The sequence below is a fragment of the Mobula birostris genome, chromosome 14, assembly GCF_030028105.1.
Source record: "Mobula birostris isolate sMobBir1 chromosome 14, sMobBir1.hap1, whole genome shotgun sequence".
Taxonomy (NCBI): Eukaryota; Metazoa; Chordata; class Chondrichthyes; order Myliobatiformes; family Myliobatidae; genus Mobula; species Mobula birostris.
The window spans coordinates 88783624-88810832 of record NC_092383.1 but is presented as its reverse complement, the minus strand read 5'-3'; the positions used below and the strand labels follow the sequence as shown (position 1 = coordinate 88810832).

The window sequence follows — 27209 nt, the reverse complement described above, 5'->3', positions numbered from 1 at the left end:
TGGCGGTGCTGGCTCGAAGGGACGAGTGACCTACTCCTGCACCTATTGTCTATTGTCTATTCAAAAGGCAGTGCCTCATCCATCATTAAAGACTCTCATCATCTGGGACATGTTCTCTTCTCATTGCTACCATCGGGGGAAGGAATAGGAGCCTGAAGATGCACGGTCGACATTTTAGTAGCAGCTTCTTCCTCCCCGCCGTTAGATCCCTGAATGGTCCATGAACTCTACCTCACCATTTCGCTCTCTGCACTTTTAAAAGTTGAAGTTTACTTTATTGTCACGTGTATGCTGCCAAACACAGCAATGTTCTTCTGGTCCAAGGTGCACCATGTAGTACATATAACTAACACATAAAGTAATGTTACCGCTAGTAAATTAACAAATAATAAGGTGCATTTATGACACAAGTTTATAAAGTCAGCACTATGACTGTACTGGCACTTCATGCGTGATGAGGCCTGGGTGGTGGTAGGGAGTTTGGTAGTCTTATGGCCCGAGGGAAGGATCTGTTTCCCATCCGAACAGTTCTTGTCCTAATGCCTGGTGGTTGGGATTCAGCGAGATTGTTGGACGAATGGGAGAGACCATCGACAATGCTAAGGGCTCTGCGTACAGAGCAGTACTGAGAAATACCTCTGATGGGTGGAAGAGAGACCCCAGTGACCCCCGCTATCCTTTGTTGGGGCTTGCGGTCAGACGCCTTGCAATTCCTGTAGCAGGCGGTGCTGCGGCTGGTCAGGACACTCTTGATGGAGCTGCTGTGAATTTGGTTAGAATGGTGGGGGGGGGAGCCTCATTTGCCTCAACCACCTCAGGAAGTGGAGACACTGCTGTGTTTTTTTTTGACCAAAGACGTGGTGCTGAGGGACCAGGTGAGATAGTCCTAGAAACTTGGTGCTCCTAACTCTGCTCATGGAGGAGTTCTGAGGAGGAAAGTTCACAATCACCTCGGTGGTCTTGTCCACTTTGAGACTCAAGTTGTTCTGCTTGAACCATTCTACCGGCCGCTCCATCTCCTCTCTATCCTGCCGTTGTTGTTGATGAGGCACTGGCCTCATCAATGTTGTGTCATCAGCAAACTTCAAGGTACATTTCGGACTGGATCTCTCAGTGCGTAGCCATGGGGGTTCCGGTGCTCAGTGTGATGGAGCTAGAGATGCTTCTTCCAACGTGGTCTGACTGTGGTCTTTCTGAAGTCTATGATCCAGCTACAGAGTGAGATGCTGAGATCCAATGAGGACAGTTTATCCGCCAGCTTCTGGGGGACGTTTGTATTAAATGCCGAGCCAAAGTTGATAAACACCCTGGCATGTGAAGTGCCATTTTCCTGGTCCGAGGGGGCGGACTGGAGTGCAGTGCCCATGGCATCATTAGTGGACTGATTTGAGCGATAAGTGAAATGGAAAGGGTCCAGTGTGGCAGGAAGATGGGATTTAATGCAATCCGCAACAACTGCTCATAGCACTTTATTATTGTTTGAGGTCAGTGCCACTGGGCAGTCGTCGTTGTGGCAGGTTACTGTCGCCCTCTTGGGCCCTGGCATGATGGTGGTCGCCTTGAAGCCTGAGGGGTCGGCGGACTGTTCTGGAGGGATGCTGAAGATGTCTGCTAAAATCTCTTGTTTACCTGGGCTGCACAGTCCCTCAGCACCCGAGCAGCTACGTTATTCGCCTCTGCAGCTTCATGCGGGTTGACCCTTGCTGGGGTCTTCCTCACATCAGCTGTGGGTCAGACAAAGTGCCTGCTTCTCGGGGGGAGAGGGGGCCTTCCTCGCCGGAACATCATTCCGTGTATCAAACCGAGTGTGAGAGACATTCAACCTATCAAAGGAAGGGAATATATATTTCTTATTGTAACTTGTAGTCACTTTTTATGTATTCCACTCCACTGTTGCTGCAAAACCACAGCACATGTCACTAGTTATAAATCTGATGCTGATTCTGAACTTTCCACTGGGTCCGGTTTGTTTTAGAGGTTTATTTCAATTTTGGGGTGTTTCTTTGTCTTGCATCCTGTCCCATCCTCTCGGCCAGGCCAAGTCAGGTGAGCATATTGTAACAATGCCTTGTGGAGGACGTGATTCCTTGATGGCATCTCCCAACGCCCACAAGCTCTCGTAACCAGGGAGGGCAAGAATATCGGCTGCATGGGGGCGCCACCATCTGGTGGTTCCCCTTCAAGTCGCAAGCCGTGTGGACTTGTAAATCTGTTGCTGTTCTTTCGATTTTGTCGAGTCTAAATCCTGGAACCCTGTAACAGTATGGAACCATAGTGTCCCAGAAGGACGGTAGCTGATCAGGAAGGCACTTTACTACCACTGCCTTGAGCAGTTTGGGATGGGCTGTAAATGCTGGCGTACCTGCACGGCCAATATTTATTGACCATCCTTAATTGCCTTTGGGATGATAGTAATAAAATAACATTAATATAAAATATGCTGGAGCAGACTTTGTACTTAGTGTGGGAAATGTCTTGCTCAGGTTACTCTCTTCACAGTATTTCTGTGAACCTTGATTTATTGATTTTTTTTGTGAAGAAATCATGTTACAAGCTGCAAGCAAAATCAATCAGCATGTTAGATAATGGCGAGTGTAATGCTTTACAATGCCAACGATCGGGGTGCGATTCCCACCGCGATCTGTAAGGAGTTTGTATATTTTCCCTGTTCAAAGATTCAAAGTACATTATCAAAGCACGTATGCAGTATTCAACCCTGAGATTTGTCTTCCCATGGACAGCCACGAAACAAAGCTGTGGAACCCGCTCAAAGAAAAACATCAAACCCAACGTACAAAAAAAGCGCAAGTTGTACAAACAGCAAAAAAAACACGAAATACAAAACGCCATCACACAAAGTCATTGAAGGAGTCCAGGCATATTCGTTACAGCCCAGTCCAGTCCAATCCAGCGCTGCGCTGCCTGCCACCCGCAGAGTGCCCCAATCAAAGTCGCGCAAGATAGCAGCAAAAATGGGACCACCAGAAACGCACCATAATGTGAACAAAAGAGGGGGAGGGGCACACCCACCCACCCCGAATGCAGGCAGACAGCGTTGGACAGCCACGCGCCCACCCTCAGCTCTTGTCCTTGTTGATTTCAGTCTTATTCTGGGTACTCCAGTATCCTCCCACATCCCAAATAAAAGGGTTAAATGGTTGTGGGCGTGCCAAACGCACGGTGATGATTGCGGGTTGCCCCAACACATCGTCAGACTGTTATCGTAAACGGTGCATTTCACTGTATGTTTCCAGGTGTATGTGACCAATAAAATTAATCTTTAATGAATATAGTTGAAGATAAATTTGTCATAAATGCTGCGGAGACTATAGTCTTGAAACAAACGGACGGTGCTGATTTTTGTTCAGTGCCGTTGATCCGAAATGTTAATTCTCATTCTCTCTCTCTCTCTCTCTCTCTCTCTCTCTCTCTCTCTCTCTCTCTCTCTCTCTCTCTCTCTCCCTCCCTCCCTCCCTCCCTCCCTCCCTCCCTCCCCGTGGATGTTCTGAGTGTCTGCAGGATTTCTTGTCTCTCATTCAGATTGCTCTTCTGGCAGTGCCTCAGCCGTCCCAGCAATATTGGTGTAGCACGGGGTGGCACGGTAGTGTAGTGGTTAGCACAATGGTTTGCGATACAAGCGGCCCGGGTTCAATTCCCGCTGCTGCCTGTAAAAGAGTTTGTCAGTTTGTCCCTTCTCCCCTTGACCGCGTGGGTTTCCTCTGGGTGCTCCGGTTTCCTCCCACAGTCCAAAGATGTACTTGCTTGGTAGGTTACTTGGTCATTGTAAGTTGTACCGTAGTTAGGCTGGGGTTAATATCGGGGGATTGCTGGGCTATTCTGCGCTGTATCTCAATAAATAAGTAAATAAGCCATTTAACATTGCAGGTTAATGAACTTTCAGCAGAACTGAGGAAAGACAAAGTCAGGCATTTTGAGGATGTAGAAGAAGTGGGAGGAAGCTTGAAGGGGGTCCGTAAAAGGAGTCGATGAATGACACAAGGCATAGAAGTGAAAATGAGTATTAATAGATAAGGCCCTATCCAATTCTGAGGATGAATTTCACAGCTGAGATGTAAAATTGCTGAAAAAAAACTTGCATTAATTGCAGTAATACCAGAAGTCATTAAGTGTATGCGATTGTGGGGGAGCTGTTGCTTAAACTGCATGAATGTTTATTCTGCCTTTTTAAAGATGTTCAAAGACAGCGGCTATATTTCATTGGGGGTTTGAGGAGATTCGATATGTCACTAACAACACTTGTAAGTTTCTACCGCGGAGAGCATTCGAACTGGCTGCATCACTGTCTGGCATGGGGGCGGGGGCTACTGTGCAGGATTGAAATAAGTTGAAGAGAGTTCTTAACTCAAGTCAGCTGCATCATGGGCCCTAGCCTCCCCAGCATCCAGGACACCATTAAAGGCCCCCATCACCTACGTCGTGCCTTGTTCTTATTGCTACCATCAGGGAGGAGGTACAGAAGCCTGAAGGCACACACTCAGCAATTCAGGAACTGCTTCTTCCCCTCTGCCGTCTGATTTCTGAATGGACATTGAATCCATGAACACTACCTCACTACTTTTTTTATTTCTATTCTTACAGTACCTATTTAATTTGACCGTTTTATATATATTTTTATTCACATTTTTTTCTATTATTATCTATTGCCTTGTAGTGTTGCTGCAAAGCCAACAAAATCACAAATAACAGGAATTCTGCAGATGCTGGGGATTCAAGCAACACACATCCTCACTACTTTTCCACTACAGTCCTGACGAAGGGTCTCGGCCTGAAACGTCGACTGTACCTCTTCCTAGAGATGCTGCCTGGCCTGCTGCGTTCAAAATCACAAATATGCTGGTGATAATAAAGCTGATTCTGGTTCTAAAGCCTGCCATTTTCTACTCTCTACAAGGTGTTTTCTAACCCTTTCGCCCCCTGCAATGCAGATCCCTTGGTGCACTGCACACATTTGTTACACAGTCTGGTGTGGGATTGGGTGGGTGGCCAAGAAGTGGGCTGGAGGCCTCAGGTGCGGGAGCAGATCAGCCAGTACGACCCTCTGCAGTAGATTCCTGCCCTGGGCAGTCTGCAGCTTTTGAAGTTGGGACTTCGGCATTGGGACGGGGAAAGAAACTGTGGAACATTCATCATTTCCGTAGAAAGCATTCTGTCTGGATGCATAATGGCTTTGTATGGCAACTGCTCTGCAAGTGACCACAAGAAACTCCAGACAGTTGTGGACACAGCTTGGCACATCATGGTCCAGCCTCCCCTCTATTGACTCTGCTGCCTCGGTAAAGCAGTCAGCATAGTTAAAAGTAAATTTTACTTTTGAAGTACATATATATCACCTTATACAACCCTGATTCATTTTCCTGCAGGCATACTCAGCAGGTCCTACCCACCACAGAAATCTTCTCTCCTCTCGTCTGTTGGGCAGAAGATACAAAAGTCTGAAAGCACGTACCACCAGGCTCAAGGACAGCTTTGACCCTACTGTTATTAGACTATTAAATAGTTCCCTCGTACGATAAATTGGACTCTGGACCTCACAATCTACCTCGAGATGATCTTGCACCTTATTGTTTACCTGCAGCGCACTCTCTCTGTAGCTGGAACACTTTATTCTGCACTATGTTATTGTTTTGCCTGGTTCTACCTCAATGCACTGTGTAATGATCTGATCTGTATGAACAGTTTGCAAAACAAGCTCTTCTCTGGATCTCAGTACATGCGATAATAAACCAGTCCTAATTCAGGAGAATAATGCGTGGGCCCTTTCTCACATGGGGGAGAGATGGTTAACTGTAGTAAGTCAGTTTGGTTACATGGGAGAATACTCATCTGATTAAAGTTGCAACATTGAAATTGTTAGGGGTGTCCCTTTAGTGAGGGATCCCTTGAGATTGGGGTGCTTTCAATGAGCAATCTCGGCAATCTGTGTGGCGATGCCTTCTGTCACGTTTCGCCACTTGAACATTATTAGAACCATGTTGGTTGGAAGGATATGACCTGTAGTGAGTAGGAAATTGGGAACATTCCCAGGCATTTTGGTGCCTTGGTTGTGATGGCTTATTGTATCCGTGCATTGGGAAATTTAAGTAGCTTTTATTTTGTAATGGCACTTGCGTGCTGACCCCAGGATGGATCCTTCAGTATGACAACACCAAGGAATTTAAAGTTATGGATCCTCTCCAACTCCGATCCCCAATGACAGACTGGCTTAATGACAATGGCCAGATCTGATCCATTTTGGTCATTTTGATTACAGGATTAAATATTGGCCATGATATGAGGGATGGTACTGCTATGGCGTTTGCAATAATGCACAATGTTTTTAAGACTTCATGTAAAAAGAAACTTCTCATAATCCATTGGCATGGTGCCAGGTAGCAAACGTTATTGGATACTTTTATTGGAGTTTACATTGTTTTATAAGATTTGAATATTAATGGCAAGGTTCACAGAGTAATTGTGCATCATAAGCATTTTAAAGGTGCACACACCTTCCTCTGTCTACAGCACCAAGGTGTTGACATATCATAGCAAGTACTCCCCTCCTTGTACAAGCTAATTGCAACAAGCTGTGAATCACTTGTATTTTAATTTCCTGCGCACAGACTTGAGGATAACTTTAGTTATTTGCAAAGGACCATTGTGGAAAATGGCAGTGCTACTCCAAGTGACCTTTGACCTGATACTGCAGCTGCTGCCAGTGAAACTGCTCATAGCTTAATGGCAAATGAGATGTGTTGGGCTATCGTTCCAAAAGCCTCTCATCAGGATAATAGGTTTGAGTGGAAACCATTCCTAAATATGCGTAAGCACCAGAAAGTCTGCAGATGCTGGAAATCCAAAGCAATGCACATACACAAAATGTCAGGCAGCATCTATGGAAATGAATAGACCTTTCACCTCTTTTCATTTGCCTATCACTTCCTCCTGGGTCCCCTTCTTCTTCCCTTTCTCCTATGGTCCACTCTCCTGTCCTATCAGATTTTTTTTTTCCCAGCCCTTGACCTTTCCCGCTCTCCTGGCTTCACCTTCCAGCCATCCTCCTTCCCCTCCCCGAGTCTTTTTATTCTGGCGTCTTTCCCTTCCTTCTCATAGGTGGGTCTCGGTCTGAAACATCAATTCCGTAGATGCTGGAGTTTTCCAGCATTTTGTGTCTATTGCCTAACTATGCATTCTGCTTCTTCTCCTTCTTGGGATGCTAAAACTGATTTTTAACACGCCTTTGAAGTTAGCAACGCACACACACACACACACACACACACACACACACACAATGCTGGAGGAACTTGGCAATTCAGGCGCAGCATCTATGGAAAAGAATAAATAGTTGAAGTTTCAGGCTAAGAACCTTCATCCTGAGGTACAGTTCTGTGCAAAAGTCTAAGTCTCATATATATAGTTAGACGCCTAAGGCTTTTACACAGTCCTGTAATAATTTTATGTATGCACTGTGTGGGCACGCGGCCAAGCGGTTAAGGCATTGGACTAGCGACCTGAAGGTCGAGAGTTCGAGCCCCAGCCGAGGCAACGTGTTGTGTCCTTGAGCAAGGCACTTAATCACACATTGCTCATCGACGACACTGGTGCCAAGCTGTATGGGTCCTAATGCCCTTCCCTTGGACAACATTGGTGTCGTGGAGAGGGGAGACTTGTAGCATGGGCAACTGCTGGTCTTCCATACAACCTTGCCCAGGCCTGCGCCCTGGAGAGTGAAGACTTTCCAGGCGCAGGTCCACGGTCTCACAAGACTAACGGATGCCTTTACTTTTACTGTACTGCTGTTGCAAAAAGAAGTAAATTTCTTGACCTATGTGAGTGATGATAAACCTGATTCTGATCTGGGTCCCTGTTGTGGACTGAGAGCGGGAAGGGGCCAGGGAGAGGGGAATTATGGTTGGGAAAAGGGGAAGGGAGCAGAAAACATCAGAGGGACGTTCTGTGATGATCAATAAACCAATTGTTTGGAATCAAATGACTTTGCCTGGTGTTTCAGGGTTGGGTGTGTCTGCGCCTGCGTAACCCCCCCCCCCCCCAAACTCCCCCACCCCCAGGCCCCTGGCACCACTCCTCTGCCACCTGTCCCACACCCCTCCCGCATCATTCCACCCTCGCCATCGCCCAGATCTTTTGGTCACACTGGATTTACATATTCGCTCTCTGCTCCGCGTTGACAAATACTGTGCTGTCTTTACTGGCAGCAGGTGCAGTGTCTGGTCCAGGGTCACTTGGAGTAGCGCTGTCATTTTCCACAACAGTTCTTTTCAAATAACAAAAGTCATCGTGAAGTCTGTGTGCAGGAAATTAAAATATAAGGACTCTGCAAAAGTCTTAGGCATCCTAGCTAATTATATGTTCATAAGACTTTTGCGAAGCTCAGCCAAGCCAGCTTGTTCCAACACCTAAAACACTGGAGGAACTTGGCAATTCAGGCAGCATCTAGGGAGAGGAATAACCAGTCAATATTTTGGGCCAGAAGAGTCAGAAACGTTCAATTCTACCAGTCATTGACCTGCCTCGTCCTCCTCTGTGCGCCTTCGTTGAATATGGAGAGCCGACTGTGTTCCCTGGTCTGGCAATAAAAGCCATTTTTGACTCTGGCTCCTTAGTTCTGCACGCCTCTACTTTGTATTCCTTCAGAAAGCAGTCTTATGCCAATACTCTTCACAGCTGTGATATTGCCTCACCCACTGTGTTCTTTGGAAACATCTTGTTGGCAAAATGACCTCTGCTTTTGGCCAGCAGAAAAAGGAGAGGGAGGCTGGAATTGATGAGGATGTTGGAGAGGCTGGTGCTATACCGGCACTCTCTGTACGTGACATAGAAACATAGAAACGCAGAAAATAGGTGCCGGAGTAGGCCATTCGGCCCTTTGAGCCTGCACCGCCATTCAGTATGATCATGGCTGATCATCCAACTCAGAACCCTGTACCTGCCTTCCCTCTATACCCCCTGATCCCTTTAGCCACAAGGGGCATATCTAACTCCCTCTTAAATATAGCCAATGAACTGGCCTCAACAGTTTCGTGTGACAGAGAATTCCACAGATTCACCACTCTCTGTGTGAAGAAGTTTTCCCTCATCCCGGTCCTAAAAGGCTTCCCCTTTATCCTTAAGTGACTGAAATAACGTGTGGAGATCAAGGAGATGAAGCAAAACCTGGCACTTAATTTCTTGTTTGTTCGACTTTGCATCTTGTGTATTTGACGGACAGATTTCGAAAGAACATGGGGTTGAAGGTGGAAAGGGTGCGTGCGTAAATTTTAAATTTGAATACTGTTGAATAGGCATGCAAATGTCTGTGTACATTGAGTTTCACTTGTGTGATATTCAGACTGTTATCGGAATAAGTTCAAATTCACTGGCATTCAACCTTACACTAACCCTTACATTAAACTGTTCCTCTGAGAAAACGGTACATGCATTGCATAAAATAATATTAACACAACGTGCTGGCTGTCCATCATGTCCACTGATGACAGGAAACCTGTGCAGGAGAGTTTTTAAAGTGGAAAGGCCATTGCACTGGGGGATGTTCCACTTTCTCGATCTCCTGAAGTCCAAGTCCAGTGGTACAAGCAAGCGTCACAAACTGGGGTCTTCCTTGGTTGCAGTGGATGACCATGACGTCTCCTCTGCCGTGCCAAGCCCTTCGCTCTGCACGGAGCGTTGCAGGACCTCCTTCCTGGCCACTGGATCTCGCTGTAGATCCCACCCACCCAGACCCCACCAGAGCTGACCGCATGCTGGGATGGGCATGCCCCCATCTCACCAGGAAATGAGGCCCACTGGCTACCCTCACCTGGTTTAGCCCACCTGTCAAAGCGATGTGGCTGCTGTCGTATGCAAGGGAGCTAAGGCTTTACTCTCTGGAGAGAAGGAGGATGAGAGGAGACATGATAGAGATATACAAGATATCAAGAGGAATAGATAGAGTGGACAGCCAACGCCTCTTCCCCAGGGCACCACTGCTCAATACAAGAGGACATGGCTTTAAGGTAAGGGGTGGGAAGTTCAAGGGGGATATTAGAGGAAGGTTTTTTACTCAGAGAGTGGTTGGTGCTTGGAATGCACTGCCTGAGTCAGTGGTGGAGGCAGATACACTAGTGAAATTTAAGAGACTACTAGACAGGTATATGGAGGAATTTAAGGTGGGAGGGTTATATGGGAGGCAGGGTTTAAGGGTCGGCAGAACATTGTGGGCTGAAGGGCCTGTACTGTTCTATGTTCTATGTTCTAACAGCTACTTGGAGCCACAGGTGAGAGCGGAATGTCTGGTAGGGACCAAAAGAGAGTGAGCTGCCCCAGAGTGGACAGGAGAAGCCCCTTCACCAGAGGTCTACCCCCATTCACACAGTAATAACACTTCAGAGGTCTTCCATTGATCCTGTTGTGGTAATTACTCTATTATGGGTTTATTAAGTGTGCCCTCGAGAAAATGAATCTCAGGGTTGTAAATGGTGACATATATGTACTCTGATAGCTTTGAAGTTTAAACTTTGACAGATAATTTAAAAATTCTACAGATGTACAAGTTGACATAAAGTGCATATGCAACATACAGTATAGTTAAATATACAACAGTATAATGCTACTGGTGCTGTCATAACTAATCTGTACTGGGTGGTAGCAGGGTGTTCAGAAGCCCCTCAGCCTAGGAGGTGGGGATGAAGTGACTGCCCAGCCCAGCAGTGCTTGTTAGAACATAGAATAGTACAGCACAGTACAGGCTCTTCGGCCCACAATGTTGTGCCGACCCTCAATCCCTGCCTCCCATATAAGCCCCAACCGTAAATTCCTCCATATACCTGTCTAGCAGTCTCTTAAATTTCACTAGTGTATCTGCCTCCACCACTGACTCAGGCAGTGTATTCCATGCACCAACCACACTCTGAGTAAAAAACCTTCCTCTAATATCCCCCTTGAACTTCCCACCCCTTACCTTAAAGCCATATCCTCTTGTATTGAGCAGTGGTGCCTTGGGGAAGAGGCGCTGGCTATCCACTCTATCTATTCCTCTTGATATCTTGTACACCTCTATCATGTCTCCTCTCATCCTCCTTCTCTCCATAGAGTAAAGCCCAAGCTCTCTTAATCTCCGATCATAATGCACACTCTCTAAACCAGGCAGCATCCTGGTAAACCTCCTCTGTACCCTTTCCAGTGCTTCCACATCCTTCCTATAGTGAGGTGACCAGAACAAGACACAGTACTCCAAGTGTGGCCTAACCAGAGTTTTATAGAGCTGTATCATTACCTCGCGACTCTTAAACTCTGTCCCTCAACTTATGAAGGCTAACATCCTTCTTAGTTCTTAGCTTGTTCTTAGTTCTTAGACTGTGATGCCTCCTGCCTGATGGTAGGGGGTGAAAAGGATTGTGGGACGGATGGGAAGGAGAGGCCATCTCCTCCTTCCCCTCCCTTCGTTGTAAGCATCTTTGCATGTCACGTGACAACGCTGCATCCTTGTAGATCACATGGGGGGAAGGTGGAATTTATTTGGGAGCTTGCTGTGTATTTTCCCCCTCCCTTGGGCACTGGAAGAGAGTATTCCAGAGAACTATATCATTTGCTGTACACTATATACAACTTGTGCTTTTTTTTGTGTGGATGCTGCTTATCTGATGCTCTGTGAGGCTGTACTTGTGCTTATATGTGTGAATGACAATAAACTGGGCTTTAACACACGCAGGCCACTCAGCCCATCTAATTCATGCCAGCACACACAATCTGCTGGAAGAACTCAACAAGCCAAGCAGCATCTGTTGGGGTGGGGGAGGGGAAGGAATTGTTGATTTTTTAAGGTCAAAGCCCTGCATTTTCTGTATCAACAGATCTCCTTCATACACTTGTCCAGGTTCCCCTCAAGACATCTGCAGTGTTTGCCTCGGCCAACTTCTGGGAGTGAGCTCCACATGTGCATTGTTCTTTGGGTAAAGAAGGTTTTTATCTGCTTTTTCTCATTGAGCATTTTCAGTGATTACCTCGTACTAATGGACACGTTATTCTCTTTCCACCAAGTGAAAACATTCTCCCGATATTCATATTTTACAAAGCCGTTTGAGAGTTTATGAAACTTTTGTTAGGCCATCCGTCAGCCCCGTTTTCTTGAGCGTTCATTCGTTCTATCCTGTAGTTCTGGGATCCTCCTTGTAAATCTGCTCTGCACCCTCTTTGGTACCTCAGTACCACAGTAACGTAGAGGTGAGCACATCGCTTCACCACGCCAGGCAGTGATTGTAATTGAGGGTTCAATTCCTGCCTCTGCCTGTAAGGAGTTTGTATGTTTTCCCTGTGACTGCGTGGGTTTCCTCTGGGTGTTCCGGTTTCCTCCCACAATGCAAAGGCGTAAGGGTTAGTAAGGGAATTTCGTCACATGGTAGGTGTTTGTAAGTAAAATGGCAGAGGCATTTTAAGTTTGAGGGAAACCATAACAACTCCTTTATTGTTCTCCAAACACAGAACATAAAGTGCGGTAAAAAACTTCATGTCAGTACGTCATCACGTCAGACCAGCCTCTTAAAGTGAACCCCAACTTAATGTTGGTGCTTGTGAATTATGCATTATGTTTCCAGTTGCTACATTACCCTGCAGGTCAAATTGGGTGGCACTCATTGGGCCTGTTACCGTGCTGTATCTCTAACGTATAAAAAACATCTTATCCCACTAAAACCTGCACCTTTTAAGTATATGTCCTGGCCACCTTAATAATGTCTAACTTAAGTATATCTCATACATATGAATGAGCACTCATTTTCAAGTGTCTTGTTGCTAAGTTTGTGTTGCCATAGCAATATATAACCTTACAACTGGAGGTCATGGGTTAAGGATGAAAGGTGAAATGTTTAAGGGGAACATGAGGGGAAACTTCTTCACTCAGAGAGTGGTGAGAGTGTGGAATGAGCTGTCAGTAGAAGTGGTGGATGTGGGTTCGATCTCAATGTTTGGGAGAAGTTTGGATACATAAGTGGATGGTAGCAGTATGGAGGATTATGCATGCAGGTCAATGGAAGTAGACTAGATGGGCTGAATGGCCTGTTTCTGTGCTGTAGTGTTTTATGGCTCCACATAAAGTGTGTAAATGCTGTGAAGGTTAGCTCTTTGCAGTGGCCAGCACAGTTCCAAACAAGGACAGGCATAAGTTAACATATTATATGAATATTAATTTTAGTTTAATCTAAGTTTGGGAGTGAGGTGAGGCAGCTGGCTGCACTGGGGCTGTACATCACGTGTGGTGCGGAAACTCTGTTTGCTGCCACGTTCTTGACTCGTTAACGGTTGAGGGTAATGGACGTGTTACTCGTGTGGAACCCTATTGTTGCCCAAGGGCAACGTGTGAGGTATTAAGTGAGCTTGCTATTCTTTCCACCCAGTGTTTGCCTGTGTTGAATATTCACCACATTTCACCTATTTTACTAATTTATGAATATTCCTCTGCAATTAGTTGCAGTCTTCCTATATTTGTGCCACCCCATTCCAGATCCGGACTGTGCTCAATTTAGAAATTGTTTTCCCTGTGAACAGTAGCGAAAGTGGGAGATGAACATATGTTCTAGGAATTATTTTTGAAATTGTACTCCTATAAAATCCTAGGGGCTATCCTGACTGGTTGTGTCGTGGTCGGGTTTGGCAGATTGAATGTACAGGAATGTTGGAAGCTGCGGAGAGTAGTGGACTGTGACCTATCCATCATCGACACATCCCTCTCCACAGCATTGCTGGTATCGGCAGGAGGCACTGCCTCAAGAAGCCATTTTGTTTCACAGCTGCACCAGGCCAGGGGGGCAGAAGCCTGAAACCCAACACCACCCTGTTCAGGAACTTCCCCGTGACCACGTGGCTTTCCTCCTGTAGTCCAAGGGTATACCACCTGATAGGTTAATTGCTCATTGTAAGTTGTCCCATGATTAGTCTAGAGTTAAATTGGCGGATTACTGCGGGGCTCAGTTCGAAGGGCTGGAAGGGCCTGTTCTGTGCTGTATCTTAATCGATTCAATTCAATCAATCAGTCAGTAAATAAATACATCAATGGAAAGGAGAACAGCTACTTTAACGATTTGGTTCTTGAAGTAGCGAGCAAAGTCCTATTCACTACAGTTTAGTAGCACTATGGCTACTTTGATCATTTGGCACTAAAATGGATTTTTTTTTGCTGTAATTATGCTCTTTCTTGTAAAAGATGTGTATACATTATGTTTAATTCTTGTTTTTCTTGTCAACACTGATTATATATTGCTATGTTCAAAGTTTAAAGTGAATTTATTATATGAGTCATATATGTCACCATTTACAACCCTGATATTCATTTTCTTGCGGGCATCCTCAATAGATCCACCATAGAATAACAACCATAACAGAATCAGTAAAAGACCACGCCAGCTTGGGTTCTGTGCCTGTGATGTGCTGCGAGTAAGTTTTTCGCTCCACCTGTGCAGATGAAGTACACTGGACTTTGGATCTTCAGAACCCCTCGCACTTGCTTATGGTGATCGGCTTTGCAGTCTGGGCTAGAGTAGAGGAGTATGCTGTGATGGTCTATACCCAAGTTCAATGTTCGTAAGCTGGGGAGGACCATACCGGGGAGGTGAAAGTTTAATTGCAGTAGAGGAATGGGGGTGACCCAGAGATTAAGTACTAAAAGTCACTAAAAGTTAATCCACAGGTTAGCAATGCCATGGTTGAAAGAACCGATATTCCAAGAATGCTTATAATTATATTTAAATAGTACCGGGGTCCAGAAGAGCTAGTTGCTTGGAACATTATTTTAATTAGAAATACAGCTCAGTAAAGGGCCCCTCCAGTCCTACGAGCCCACATCGCCTAATTATAGCCATGTGACCATTTAACCAACCAATCCGTAGGTCTTTTGGAATGTGAGAGGAAACCAGAGCACCAGGAGGAAACCCACGCAGTCAGGGGGAGAAGGTACCAACTCCTTGCAGGGAGTTGAACCCAAACCCATACTGTCATGGGGAGAACATGCAAACTCCCTTACAGGGAATTATACCCCAGTTGCTGGTGCTGCAACAGCATTATATTAACCACAAGATTAAAGTGCCACTCCCAAGCACACTGGAATAGCTGGATAATTGCTGCATTCCAGTGTTCATCTCCCTGGTAAACAGCTCTGCAGAAACCACTTCAATGGCCATCAAAGCCAGCCGTGTCAGCCGATGAGCACACGAGTATAATTTTCCATCCAAGTACTGTACTATAAATGGCTTTGCATTAGATGGAAACTTGCGGTAATCCGTTGCAGTCACTAACTACCTCTTAGAACGCAAGTGACTAAGTCTGTACCAACAGTGTGTCAGATCTGCTGTTACCTGTTGGTTTCTGTTCATGAGAACAATATGTGGCAAAAGAAAATGCATTTTATTTCCTTTTTAACAAAGTCGACTTTGTGCATCGACTGTTACTAGGAATAACTTGGATGACTGAACTTTACTATGTTTTAGGAATATTATTTCTGGATTGGGGTTTTCCAGCCAACAGATAGAATAATTTCACAATTGTTCTCCACAATGGAGAGAGTTTGGGTGGTAAATGAACAGTGAACATGTTTACTTTCAGTTGAATAAAAGCCAATTCGTTAGACCGATACAAAAATATCGATTGTCAAATCTCAGCCTGAAATGTCGACCATCACCTTGCCTCCACAGACGTTACTTGAGCTCTTCCAGCAGTCTGTATTAAGTATGCTCCCGATTCCAGTGTCTGCAGTCGCTTGGGTCTCACCAGACTGCAGCTACAGGAACAAAACTGAATTTAAGATAGTCACTCAGCTCTCTATCCTTTCTGTCTTGGTTTAATTACACTGAAGTGTCATTCCAAAATCCAACTGTGAGGGAGGTATGTTCTCCGCTGCCTTAAAGGCTGGCGTTACTGGACACAAAGGACAAGACTGTGCATGTCTGAATGATTCCAGATAAAAGGCTGTTGAATGTATGTGGGAACATATACTTCATCTTGCTGAGTCGCGTTCTACTTTCTTCAAGCTGTACCCTGTCGGCACCAGTTCCACCTGCCCATCAGCAGTTCGATCCGAAGCATTAACTGTTTCTCATTCCCCAGAGAAAATAGGAGTATTTTCAGTCCTATTTCAGATTTCCAGCCATTTTTATTTTCGTCACCCTTGATTGCTGTGTGAGTTCAGTGTCATATTAAATTTCCTGATCCGCTCCAGTTCAGAATCAGCATCATGTTTAATATCACTGGCATATGTCATGATATTTGTTGTCTTTGCAGCAGCAGTATAATGCAATTTTTTTAAAAAAAGGTAGCGAGGTCGTGTTCATGGGTTCAATGTCCATTCAGAAATTGAATGGCTGAGGGGAAAGAGCTCTTCCTAGATTGTTGAATGTGTGTGTGCCTCTTCTGTAATGGTAGCAATGAGAAGAGGGCATGTCCTGGGTGATGGGGGTCCCTAATGATCGATGCTGCCATTTTTGAGCCTTCCATCATTAAGGTCATTGATCTGAAACATTAACTCTATTTCTGCCTCCACAGATGCTGCCTGACCTGTTAAGCATTTACTGCATTTTCTGTTTTTATTTCAGACTTTAGGCATCTGTAGTGGTTGTTTTTTCAGGTTTTTCTCTTGACCGTTCCCCTGGCATGACCTGCTAGACCCTTGAAAGTACCTCGGCTTCTCCTCATCAAGTCTACAACAATTTTAATCTGGAACTTTTACAGTTTCACCAGATACGATGCAAAGCTTTCAGCTTTTGTGTCACAGTTACTCCCGTGCCTTTAACTCATTCCCTTCTCTAGCCTCTCTCTTCCTTATTGCTTTTTTGCCCTTTCAGTTACATGATATTGTGAACCAGATTTCCTATTAAAGATAAAGATTAGCTTTGTTTGTCACATGTACATCAAGCCATCCGGTAAAACGCATTGTTTTGTACGAGTGACCGACACAGTCCATCGATGTGCTGGGGGCAGCCTGCAAGTAGCAGAGCTCTCTTCAGGCACCAACATAGCCTGCCCACAACTCACTAATCCTAACCGTACATCTTTGCGGGTACAGTACTCCCCACCCTGCAAACTGCCTTTTCCAACAGCTCCCGTCTGGAAACTGCTGCAGGTCTATTAAAACAGAAACTTACTTTCTTAATCAGATCAGCCATTCTAGTTAATCTCCCCCCACCCCCTCTATCTATCCCCCCCCCCCCCCCGTCACTGCAAAGCAGTGTAGACACAGTAAACATATCAGCCAACCCACAGGAGATTGGGGCTGAGAGGAAAAATGGATCAACCATGATGAAATGGTAGAGCAGACTCGATGGGCCAAAAGGTCGAATTGTGCTGTCTGCATTGTAAATACATGCTGGTATTCATGTATTTATGCACATTTTATTCCATACCTGTGATTTAACCTTTACTTCACTTTATTGTCGCCAAAAATTGATACTAGAACGTACAATCATCACAGCGATATTTGATTCTGCGCTTCCTGCTCCCTGGATTACAAATTTTAAATATTAAAAATAGTAAATATTAAAAATTAGTATTACCTCTAACATTATTTTGTATATAATACTTTATTCTTTATAATTGTTGAATGTTGCGCCCTGGCCAACACATCAGATCAAATTGTGAGTACGTGTAAACGTATATGGTGAATAAAGTTGATGCTTGATCAGCATTACTGTGCCACGGTGGGATTTCACAACTTGTCGGAGTTGCCGGTGGGCGTCTGTGGGTTGACCGATACGTTTTGCCACCCAGAACACGGCGGTGGTGCCCCGCTCCACTTGCCTTATTGAGATGTGAAAGCTGCTGTCGGGGAGGGCGAGTTCTGAGTAGCTGCGGGTCAGCGGCCTGTGTTTTCAGTGACCCGCAGTGAACGACCCCAGCTCTCTGAAGGCCGCTTCCTCCTTTGACCTGGTTTCCACATCAACTCTCAGAGATTCCTTTGTTTGCCGGCAAGTACTTCAGACTGTCTCATCCACTGTGACGGCCTTTCTTCCCCTGTCTGCTGAATGTGACCTGTGTTCTCAAGGGCTCTGACATTACAGATCATAAACTTGCCCTTTCACACCCTTCCCCAGGTCATTGCTCTGGTGGAGTGATGCACTCTCAGGGTCATTCAATGGGATGTTTTCCGTGCGACAACCATTTGAACCTTGTGATTTATATTCCTGACATACTCACTTCAATGATGTGGCTGCTGAAGATTTAATTTGAAGTATCATTAACTATATTGGCCCACCAAATCTTTGCTGACCACTGACATCAATTACATTTATTTCCCCCACATTCTCAGCTTCTCCACCCACTCGCTAGCAGTGATTTAAGGGAGCCAGTTAACCTACTGGAGTGACGGTGTGGGGATATGTCTCGGGAGGTGTAAAGTGCTCCTTCCCTCCGCTCACCCTCGGGCAAGGTGTAGCTCCTGCTTGGACCACCCCCCCCTCCCCTCACCAATCAGGGTCATGTGAAACCATGGGGAGAGGTGGTGGATGGTTGTATGAGCGGCTGGTGCACATCACAAGTCCTGGTTATACAACCACTGACACCAGGCAGACAGTCTCCGAAGGGTATTGATCATGGCTCGGGTCAGCTGTCTTGTAAGGGCTCTGCCCAGCAGAAGTCAATGGCAAACCTCTTCTGTAGAAACGTTTTTCCAAGAACAATCTTGATCATGGAAAGACCATGATTACTCACGTCGTATGGCACCACATATAACGAATGACCACATTAACCTACTAGCCCTCGCACATTTGGGAAGTCATTATGATGTCAAAGTTGACTTTATTACCTTGTGCACTAGTACATGTTTGCACAGGTGCAAGGAAATCTTTATTGAGAGATACAGTGCACAACAGGCCCTTTTGGCCCAACGAGCCGCACCCATCTATTTAATCCTAGCCTCCTCACAGGACAATTTACAATGACCAATTAACCTACCAACCTGTATGTCTTTGGACTGTGGGAGGAAACCGGAGCACCCGGAGGAAACCCACGTGCTCATGGGAGAGGCGTACAAGCTTCTTACAGACTGTGTTGGAATTGAACTCTGAACTCCGGCGCCCCGGGCTGTAATAGCATCACGCTGACCACTATACTACCGTGGCGTCTAAAGGCTGATTTATACTTGTGCGTCAAATGTACGCCGTAGGTACGGCGTAGCCACGAACCCTACGCTGAACCCTACGCCGTAGCCTAACGCGCACCTCTCCCAAAATGTAACTACGCGTCACGGCATCGCAGACCGCAACAACTGTGATTGGTCCGCTTGATAGCATCGCATTTCATCCTACGCTGCAATAGCTTCCCACTGGGTGACTGAAGGGCAGGGAAGGAACTCTGGCTGCAATGCTTTCCATAAAGCTTTACAGACCTCCGAGATTATGGAGGACCCTGTGCTTGACGCCAGTTTGTAGCTAGCTGCTACAGCCTGTTAGCTTCAGGTGGAAGTCAAAACTGGAATGGCGATTCCCAGAGTATATTGTGCGTACACTGATGCGAAATAAATGGTTGGAGACGATGAACCAAATTGTCAAATCTACCTGCCGACATCTGAAAATATTTGAAATGCAGTTCCTCGTCCATGTCTCTCAGTGGCCGGATAAGCACAGAAAATTCACCCTCCTTCAGTTTCAGTCGCCATTGTTTGAAGTTTGAGTTTCTTCATGTTGAGTTTCAACATGAAGAAGCTCAACACAGTGGCGGAGAAACCCTGCCGCCAACTAGCGTTTTGGCAGTGAATTGCAGAGCGACGCAGATGCACCAATGCACAAGTATAAATGCTCACAACGGCGTAGCCCACTTGCGTAGGCTGCAGTGTAAGCTAGTACGCGCAAGTATAAATCAGCCTTTACTTGCAGCAGGGATGTAGCAAGAAGCTGGGAGGGGATAGGTAGAAGAGGTAAAGGGCTGAAGAAGAAGAAATCTGATAGGTGAGGGCAGTGGACCATGGGCGGAAGGGAAGGATAGGGGGAGCCAGAATGGGGAATTGAAATAAGTGAAGGCGGAAAGGTGCAGGAGGTAACGGAAGTGGAGAAATCACATAACAATATAACAATTACAGCACGGAAACAGGCCATCTCGGCCCTTCTAGTCCGTGCCAGACTCTTACTCTTACCTAGTGCCACCGACCTGCACTCAGCCCATAACCCTCCATTCCTTTCCTGTCCATATATCTATCCAATTTAACTTTAAACGACAACATCGAACCTGCCTCAACCACTTCTTCTGGAAGCTCTCTGAGTAAAGAAGTTCCCCTCATGTTACCCCTAAACTTTTGCACTTTAACTCTCAACTCATGTCTTCTTGTTTGAATCTCCCCCACTCTCAATGGAAAAAGCCTATCCACGTCAACTCTATCTATCCCCCTCATAATTTTAAATACCTCTATCAAGTCCCCGCTCAACCTTCTACGCTCCAAAGACTAAAGACCTAACTTGTTCAACCTTTCTCTGTAACTTAGGAGATGAAACCCAGGCAACATTTTAGTAAATCTCCTCTGTACTCTCTCAATTTTAATGACATCTTTCCTATAATTCGGTGACCAGAACTGTACACAATACTCCAAATTTGGCCTCACCAATGCCTTATACAATTTCAACATTACATCCTAACTCCTATACTCAATGCTCTGATTAATAAAGGCCAGCATAACAAAAGCTTTCTTCACCACCCTATCCACATGAGATTCCAATGCTCATGTCGTCAGGTTACTTAGATATTTGACTATCGGTAGCTCAGACTCTTGACAATAAGGGAACAGTAATAACTCTGGCAATTACTGCCCACTCCTAAGTTGCCCTTGAAAGTGTGGTAGAGTACTGCTGTCTTGAAATGCGGACAGGTAATACCCCAAATAAAGTGTTACAAGGTGTCTTTTCGAAGCATAATCAGGCGAATTATTGGCACTTGGAGAAATAATGTGTTCAGCAAGTAATGGAACAAAATCGACGACATCAGTATGGATTCGAAGAAGGTTTTTTTATGCTGGCAAGAAAATTAATCTCAGGTGATGTGTATGTACTTTGACAATAAATTTGCTTTTAACTTTGAAGAAGAGAATTTGTAAGTTCTGGAGCCCTTGAAGCAGCAATTAAATATATTTCATCACAAAGTTTGAATAAATAGTTAAGGGATGCGGTGGGGATCTGTCACAACCAGGAATCAGTTAATATGTGGACTATATTTTTTCAGTGTCACCTCGTGGGTGTGCGGTGTTCCTTGGGTTGTTTAATTTTATGTGTAATTGTTTGTCTTTGGACTAGCTGGTTTTCACTTTGTTTTGTGGGTATCTCATTTGGGATCATGGGGATTGTTCAGCCTCTGTGTATTTATCACTTTTATTCAATTTGGGATACTTCAATTAGCACGGGATTTGCAAAGTTTTGCATTGTACCTATTGTGTTTGGGGATTAATTGCTTCGTCTGGACACCTATGTTGTCTGATTGGCACTGATTCCTGTGTGCTCCGGGGTGTATTTTACGGGTGCATGCCAACCCCTCTTTGCTCGGTCGTTGTGGGTCCTTGTCTGGTAATGCTCAGACCGAGTTCATGAGCGATTTCAGTTCTTCAGGATTCTGTGTAGCTTGCTTGAGCTCTTGGCAGTTTTGCTGTTAATTTCTGTAACAAAACAAATGATCTATTTGAATTACCGGAGTTTCTGGGATGCCTGAGCTTGAGTTCGCTAGTGACTCTTGCAGGAGCACAACCTGGCAGGATACAGAAAAGTTGAGGTAAGAGGGAAGCTAGGTGGGTGTGGTCCCCACCTCCTTCCCTTTAATCCACGGTCTACTGTCCTTTCCTCTGAGATTCCTTCTTCAGCCCTTGACCTCTTTCATCTATCACCATCTATGTCTCATATCATTCCCCTTCAACCTCCATCCCCCACCCACCGACCTTTCCCCTCTCACTTGGACTCAGCTTTTACCCACCAGCCTGTGCTCCACCACCCCGCCCCCCCCCCACTGCTTCTTTTATTCTGGATTCTGCCCTCTTCCTTTCCAGCCCCGTGGAGAGGTCGTGGCTCAAAACATCGACTGTTCATTTCCCGCCGTTGAAGTTGACTGACTTGCTGAGTAACTCCAGCATTTTGTGTGCGTTACTCAAGATTCCTAACAGCTGCAGAATCTCTTGCATCAGTGCAGAACCTGCCTCGTCACTTGCTACACATACTCGCAGTAGTGGGTATGTTCCTTAAAAGGAAACGCACTGTTCTGCAATAACGTAACACTGAGCTATTCTGAGATTTTTGAGGCTGGGCTAGCAGGTGGTAGGAGATTAAAGAGGGGAAGATGACTAGATTTGGTCAAATGCATGCAGTGGAAAGATACATTCGTGTTCAGACACTTGCTCCTGCAGGGATTTGAACTGAGATCTTCAAAGGGGCCCTTTTTTTTTGAAGACCAACCACTCCCTCTGTATACAGAGTTATGAGGGGTATAGATAGGGTAAATGCAAGCAGGCTTTTTCCACTGAGGTTGGGTGTGACTAGGACTGGAGGTCAAGGGTAAAGGGTGAAAGGTGAAATGTTTAAGCGGGGCACGAGGGGGAGCTTCTTCACTCAGAGGGTGGTGAGAGCGTGGAATAAGCTGCCATCGCAAATGCTGGATGTGGGGGTTGGATTTTTAACATCAAAGAGAAGCTTCGATAGGTACATGGATGGGAGGGGTAATGGGGCTAACGTCCTGGTGCAGTTCAGTGGGACTAGGCAAAATAATAGTTTAGCACAGACTAGATGGGCCAAAAGGTGTGCTTCTGTGGCGTAGCATTCTATGACTATGGCTTGGGCTCCTTCAGACTCGTGAAATCCTTGTCACACTTCCCAGTCATAAAACTTGCTCAGTGTTAGTCTTCTGTTGGATTTTTAAAATGTAGAACACATGAACTTAGTTTTAATGTAAATAATATGTCCGTGCTGTGCCCTGGGGTGTTATCCTGTTATTTGTTTAGTATCCCTGTCGAGAACATCCACACAGCTAATGACCAGGAGCTTCCTGATTGGGTTGCAGCCTTGGACATCCCACCATTCAGGGATTTCTGCCCACTGGGCCCATGCCAGGGAGAGACCTGGCTTGGAAACAGCCATTTTTAATGGTAAGGAATGTCTCAGGGAGAAGTGGAGTTTGTTCCAGCCATCTTGCATTTTACAGTCTTTTTGAGGCCTTTCTTCACATTTTAACTTCTTGTAGCAAGGGTAACAACTAAAATAATGTCCTTGACCTTTCCAAACTTTATGCCACCCTGGCATCTGGCTGAGGCAGTGGAGAGGGAGACTTGCACTATGGAGTATTCCCATATTAAGTAGCTGCGTTAGAGGGGGACAGTAGGCATTGCTCCTGACCGTGATGCCTGTATCCCATAAAATGAATTGGGAACAGTTGAGAAGATAGTTGAGAAGGCCCTTCAGAGCACACTGCACCACTCTTTTAATCTACTCTACCTTCTATCCTACACAACCTGTAACCCTCCATTTTCCTTTCATTCATCTAAGAGTCTCTTAAATATCGCTAATATGTTATATGGTCATACACAACCAGTCTACGATCAAGCACTTTGGCAGGAGGAATAAAAGTGTAGACTGTTTTCTGAACGGGGAGAAAGTTCAACAATCTGATGTGCAAAGTGGTTTGGGAGTCCTCGTGCTGGTTGGCTTACGGGTTGAGTGTGCGGTGAGGAAGGCAAATGCAACGTTAGCGTTCAATTTGAGACGACTAGAATATCGAAACGAGGATGTGGTGCTGAGGTTTTATAAGGCACTGGTAAGGCCTCGCTGAGTGTTATGGGAAATTTTGGGCTCCCTATCTAAGAAAAGATGTGCTGACTTTGGAGAGGGTTCAAAGGGGGTTCACAAAAAACGATTCCAGGATTGAAAGGCTTGTCATATGAGGAACGTTTGATGGCTCTGGGCCTGTACTTGCAGGAGTTCTGTAAAAATGAGGGGGGGGGGTGGATCTCATTGAAACTGTCGAATGTTGAAAGGCCTCGATAGATTGGATGAGGTGAGGATGTTTCTTATGGTGGGAGGAGTCTAGGACCAGAGGACACAACCTTAGGATACAAGGACGTCCGTTTAGGATGGAGATGAGGAGGAATTCCTTTAGCCAGAGGGTAGTAAATCTGTGGAATTCGTTGCCACAGGGGGCTGTGAGGGTCAGGTCACTGAGTGTACTTAAAGTGGAGGTTGATAGAATCCTGATTAGTCTGGGTGTGAAAGATTATGGGGAGAAGGCAGGAGAATGGGGTTGAGAGGGAGATGGATCAGCCATGTTCAACTGGCAGAGCAGACTTGATGGGCCAAATGGCCTAATTCTGCTCTAAGGTCTTATGTTAGCCTCTACCACCATCCCTGGCAGTGTGGTCCAGGCGCCTACCACTCCCTGTGTTTTTAAAAAAAAAACATTTACCTCCAACATCTCCCCTAAACTTCTCTCCAGTATTTTTAAAAAGGGTGCCCTTGGTAGTAGGTTGTGTGGCGCGTGGCCAAGTGGTTAGGGCGTTGGGCTCACGATCTGAAGGTCATGGGTTTGAGCCTCGGCCAAGGCAGCGTGTTGCGTCTTTGAGCAAGGCATTTAACTATACACTGCTCCAGTCCAACTAGATGAAAATGGTACCGGCAAAATGCTGGGGGTTAACCTCGCGATAGACTGGCATCCTATCCGGTGGGAGGGGAGTCTCGTACTTTCAGTCACTTCACGCCACAGAAACTGGCATAAGCACCGGCCTGATGGGCCACAAGGCTCAGGACAGACTTTAACTTTTAACTTTTGGTAGTAGATTAGCCTGGGAAAGGGGAGCTAGCTGTTCACTCCATCTGTTGCTTTCATAGTAAAGCAGTGAGATCCCCGACCATGAGCAAGGGGAGCGTTCAGAGGCTCAGTGTAAACGACTTTTATTTAGTGTGGGACTCGTGGAACAATCTGATTCAGCTCTCCCAGCCACTTCTCCCAGTGCGTTGATGAATGTGCTATTGGGAGGGAGCTCTGGACGTGGGCCTAGAGGTGATGAAGCATTGCAGCATATTTCCCAGTAAGGTTAATGTGCAATTGCAGATGGTGAAATTCCTGCCATTTTATTTAAATAACTGAGATTGAATATAACAGTACTCATACACCACAAGCGGGACTTCCTGGTGGCCAAATATTTTAATTCTTAATCCCATTCCCATTCTGACGTGTCGAGCCATGGCCTCCTCGTGCCAAGATAAGGCCACCCTCAGGGTGGAGGAGCAACACCTTGATGATATGAATATCAATTTCTCCTTTTGGTGAAAAAATTTACTCCCCCCCCCCCCGCCCCACTTTCCACTATTCCCCAATTTGACCTTTCACTTTTCACCTGCCTATTACTCCACCTGGGTCCCCTCCTCCTTTCCTTTCTCCTATTGTCCACTCTCCTCTCCAATCAGATTCTTTCTTCTTGACCTTCCCCACCTACCTGGCTTCACCTATCATCTTCCAATTGGCCACCTTCCCCTCCCCCCCCCCACCTTTTTATTCTGGCCAGGTGGGTGGGGAAGGTCAAGAAGAAAGAATCGGATAGGAGAGGAACGTGGATAATAGGAGATAGAGAAGGAGGAGGGGACCCAGGGGGTGTAATAGGCAGGTGAGAAGAAGTGAAAGGTCAAATTTGAGAATGGGGGGGTTATATTTATTCACCAGAAGGGTCTCAGCCCTAAACATCACCTGCTTACTCTTTTCCATAGATGCTGCCTGACCTGCTGAGTTCACTAGCATTTTGTGTGTGTTGCTTATAACATTACCTAATTTTGTAAGAGTTGAATGTTAAGACTTTGGAAATAGGAACGTAGGAAGTACCAAAGATTGAACTTAAGGTTAAACATCTTCGTGGTGCCGTTGATTAAAGGAGTTCTTGCTGTTGGAAGGCAAGGGTTCATACGAAGTAGCACGCACAAAATGCCAGAGGAGCTCGACAGGTTAGGTTCATAGGTTTTGGTTGAGGCCAATAAAAGAATGGATAGTTCAGACTGTGTGGATCATATACTTCAGAATAGAATGCTCAGAGTTATGTATATAACTTGTGTGTGAATAGAATCACGTTGCTAGGCAATACTGCTTTTGTTAAGATAGTAGGTGTGGCCTGACCACCTAGGTGACAGATAACTAGCTACTTTACCAACTCGAAAGTGGGGAAGTTTCCAGACCACGGAGGTGAGAACTTTCTAAATGAGTGGGGTACGAAGCCTGTGTTGTTAGGAGCACCTGGTTTATCTTACTCTGAAGGAGTTTTGAATCTTGGGACAGACTTTTAAATCTCTTTCAGCCAACAATAGCTCTGGTAGTGAGTAATTATTTATTTAGTGACGGTACAGTCTCAGACTTTCATAAGCTTTGTTTTGTATGTCAATATGTTCACAGCTCGGGCTTTCTGGAGTTCAGAGTTCAATTCCAGCACCGTCTGTAAGGAGTTTGCACATTCTCCTCGTGAACTGCATGGGTTTCCTCTGGGTACTCCAGTTTCCTTCCAAAGTCCAAAGACGTAGGTTAATTGGTCATCGTAAATTTTCTAGTAGTTAGGCCAGTGTTAAATCGGTGGGTTGCTGGGTATGTCTAGTTGGGCTGGAAGGGCCTGTTCTACATGGTATTTCTAAATAAATAAATATTTTTTCCATTTATCTATATCTTTTTAATGGTCTTTTTTTGCAAAATTGACGAAGAATTTACATCCAAGCTCAGTTTTCCAGCAGTTGTTCTGCACTTTCTGCTCGATGTCTGCACGCCTAGAGCAGTCTGAAGTTGGGGGTCTGTCTTTGCTTTTGAAATTAGCGGAGAAAGTTTGACAAGCCATTTAAACCATGAACTAATGGAACAGTACCACAGGCTCAAAGGGTTATTTACATTGTGGAGTCAAGCCCATCGATCACCATACAGGCCGTGCTCTCTTCTTGCTGCTGCCGTTAAGCAGGAGGTACAGCGGAGACCCGCTTCCCTCACCACCAGGTTCAGGAGCAGTTATTACCTTCACCCATCGGGCTCCTGAAGCAGCGTGGGTAACTTCACTCACCACAACGCCAAACCGATTCCACAACCTATGAACTCGCTTTCGAGAACTCTACAACTCATGTTCTCAATATTATTTATTAATAATTTATTATTATTATTTATTTTCTTTTTATATTTGCAAGTAGTTTGTCAGTTTTTTGTCAGTGTCTAGTATCATTGATTCTGTGGTGTTTCTTTCTATCTATTGTGAACTATTTGTATTCTAT

The 27209-nt window shown here is 45.5% G+C and overlaps 1 protein-coding gene across 5 annotated transcripts in view; it reads left to right on the top strand.

Moving 5' to 3' along the window:
• LOC140210073 (solute carrier family 45 member 3) overlaps nt 1-27209 on the top strand; it is a 171585-nt gene that overhangs the window by 16992 nt on the left and 127384 nt on the right. For 2 of the 5 annotated variants that reach the window (XM_072278859.1, XM_072278858.1), the window contains one exon: nt 11847-11945. The exons of the other annotated variants lie outside the window; for them this stretch is intronic. The gene's annotated coding sequence lies outside the window, so the exon portion shown is untranslated. The remainder of the gene's footprint in view (nt 1-11846; nt 11946-27209) is intronic. 5 annotated transcript variants of the gene reach the window in all.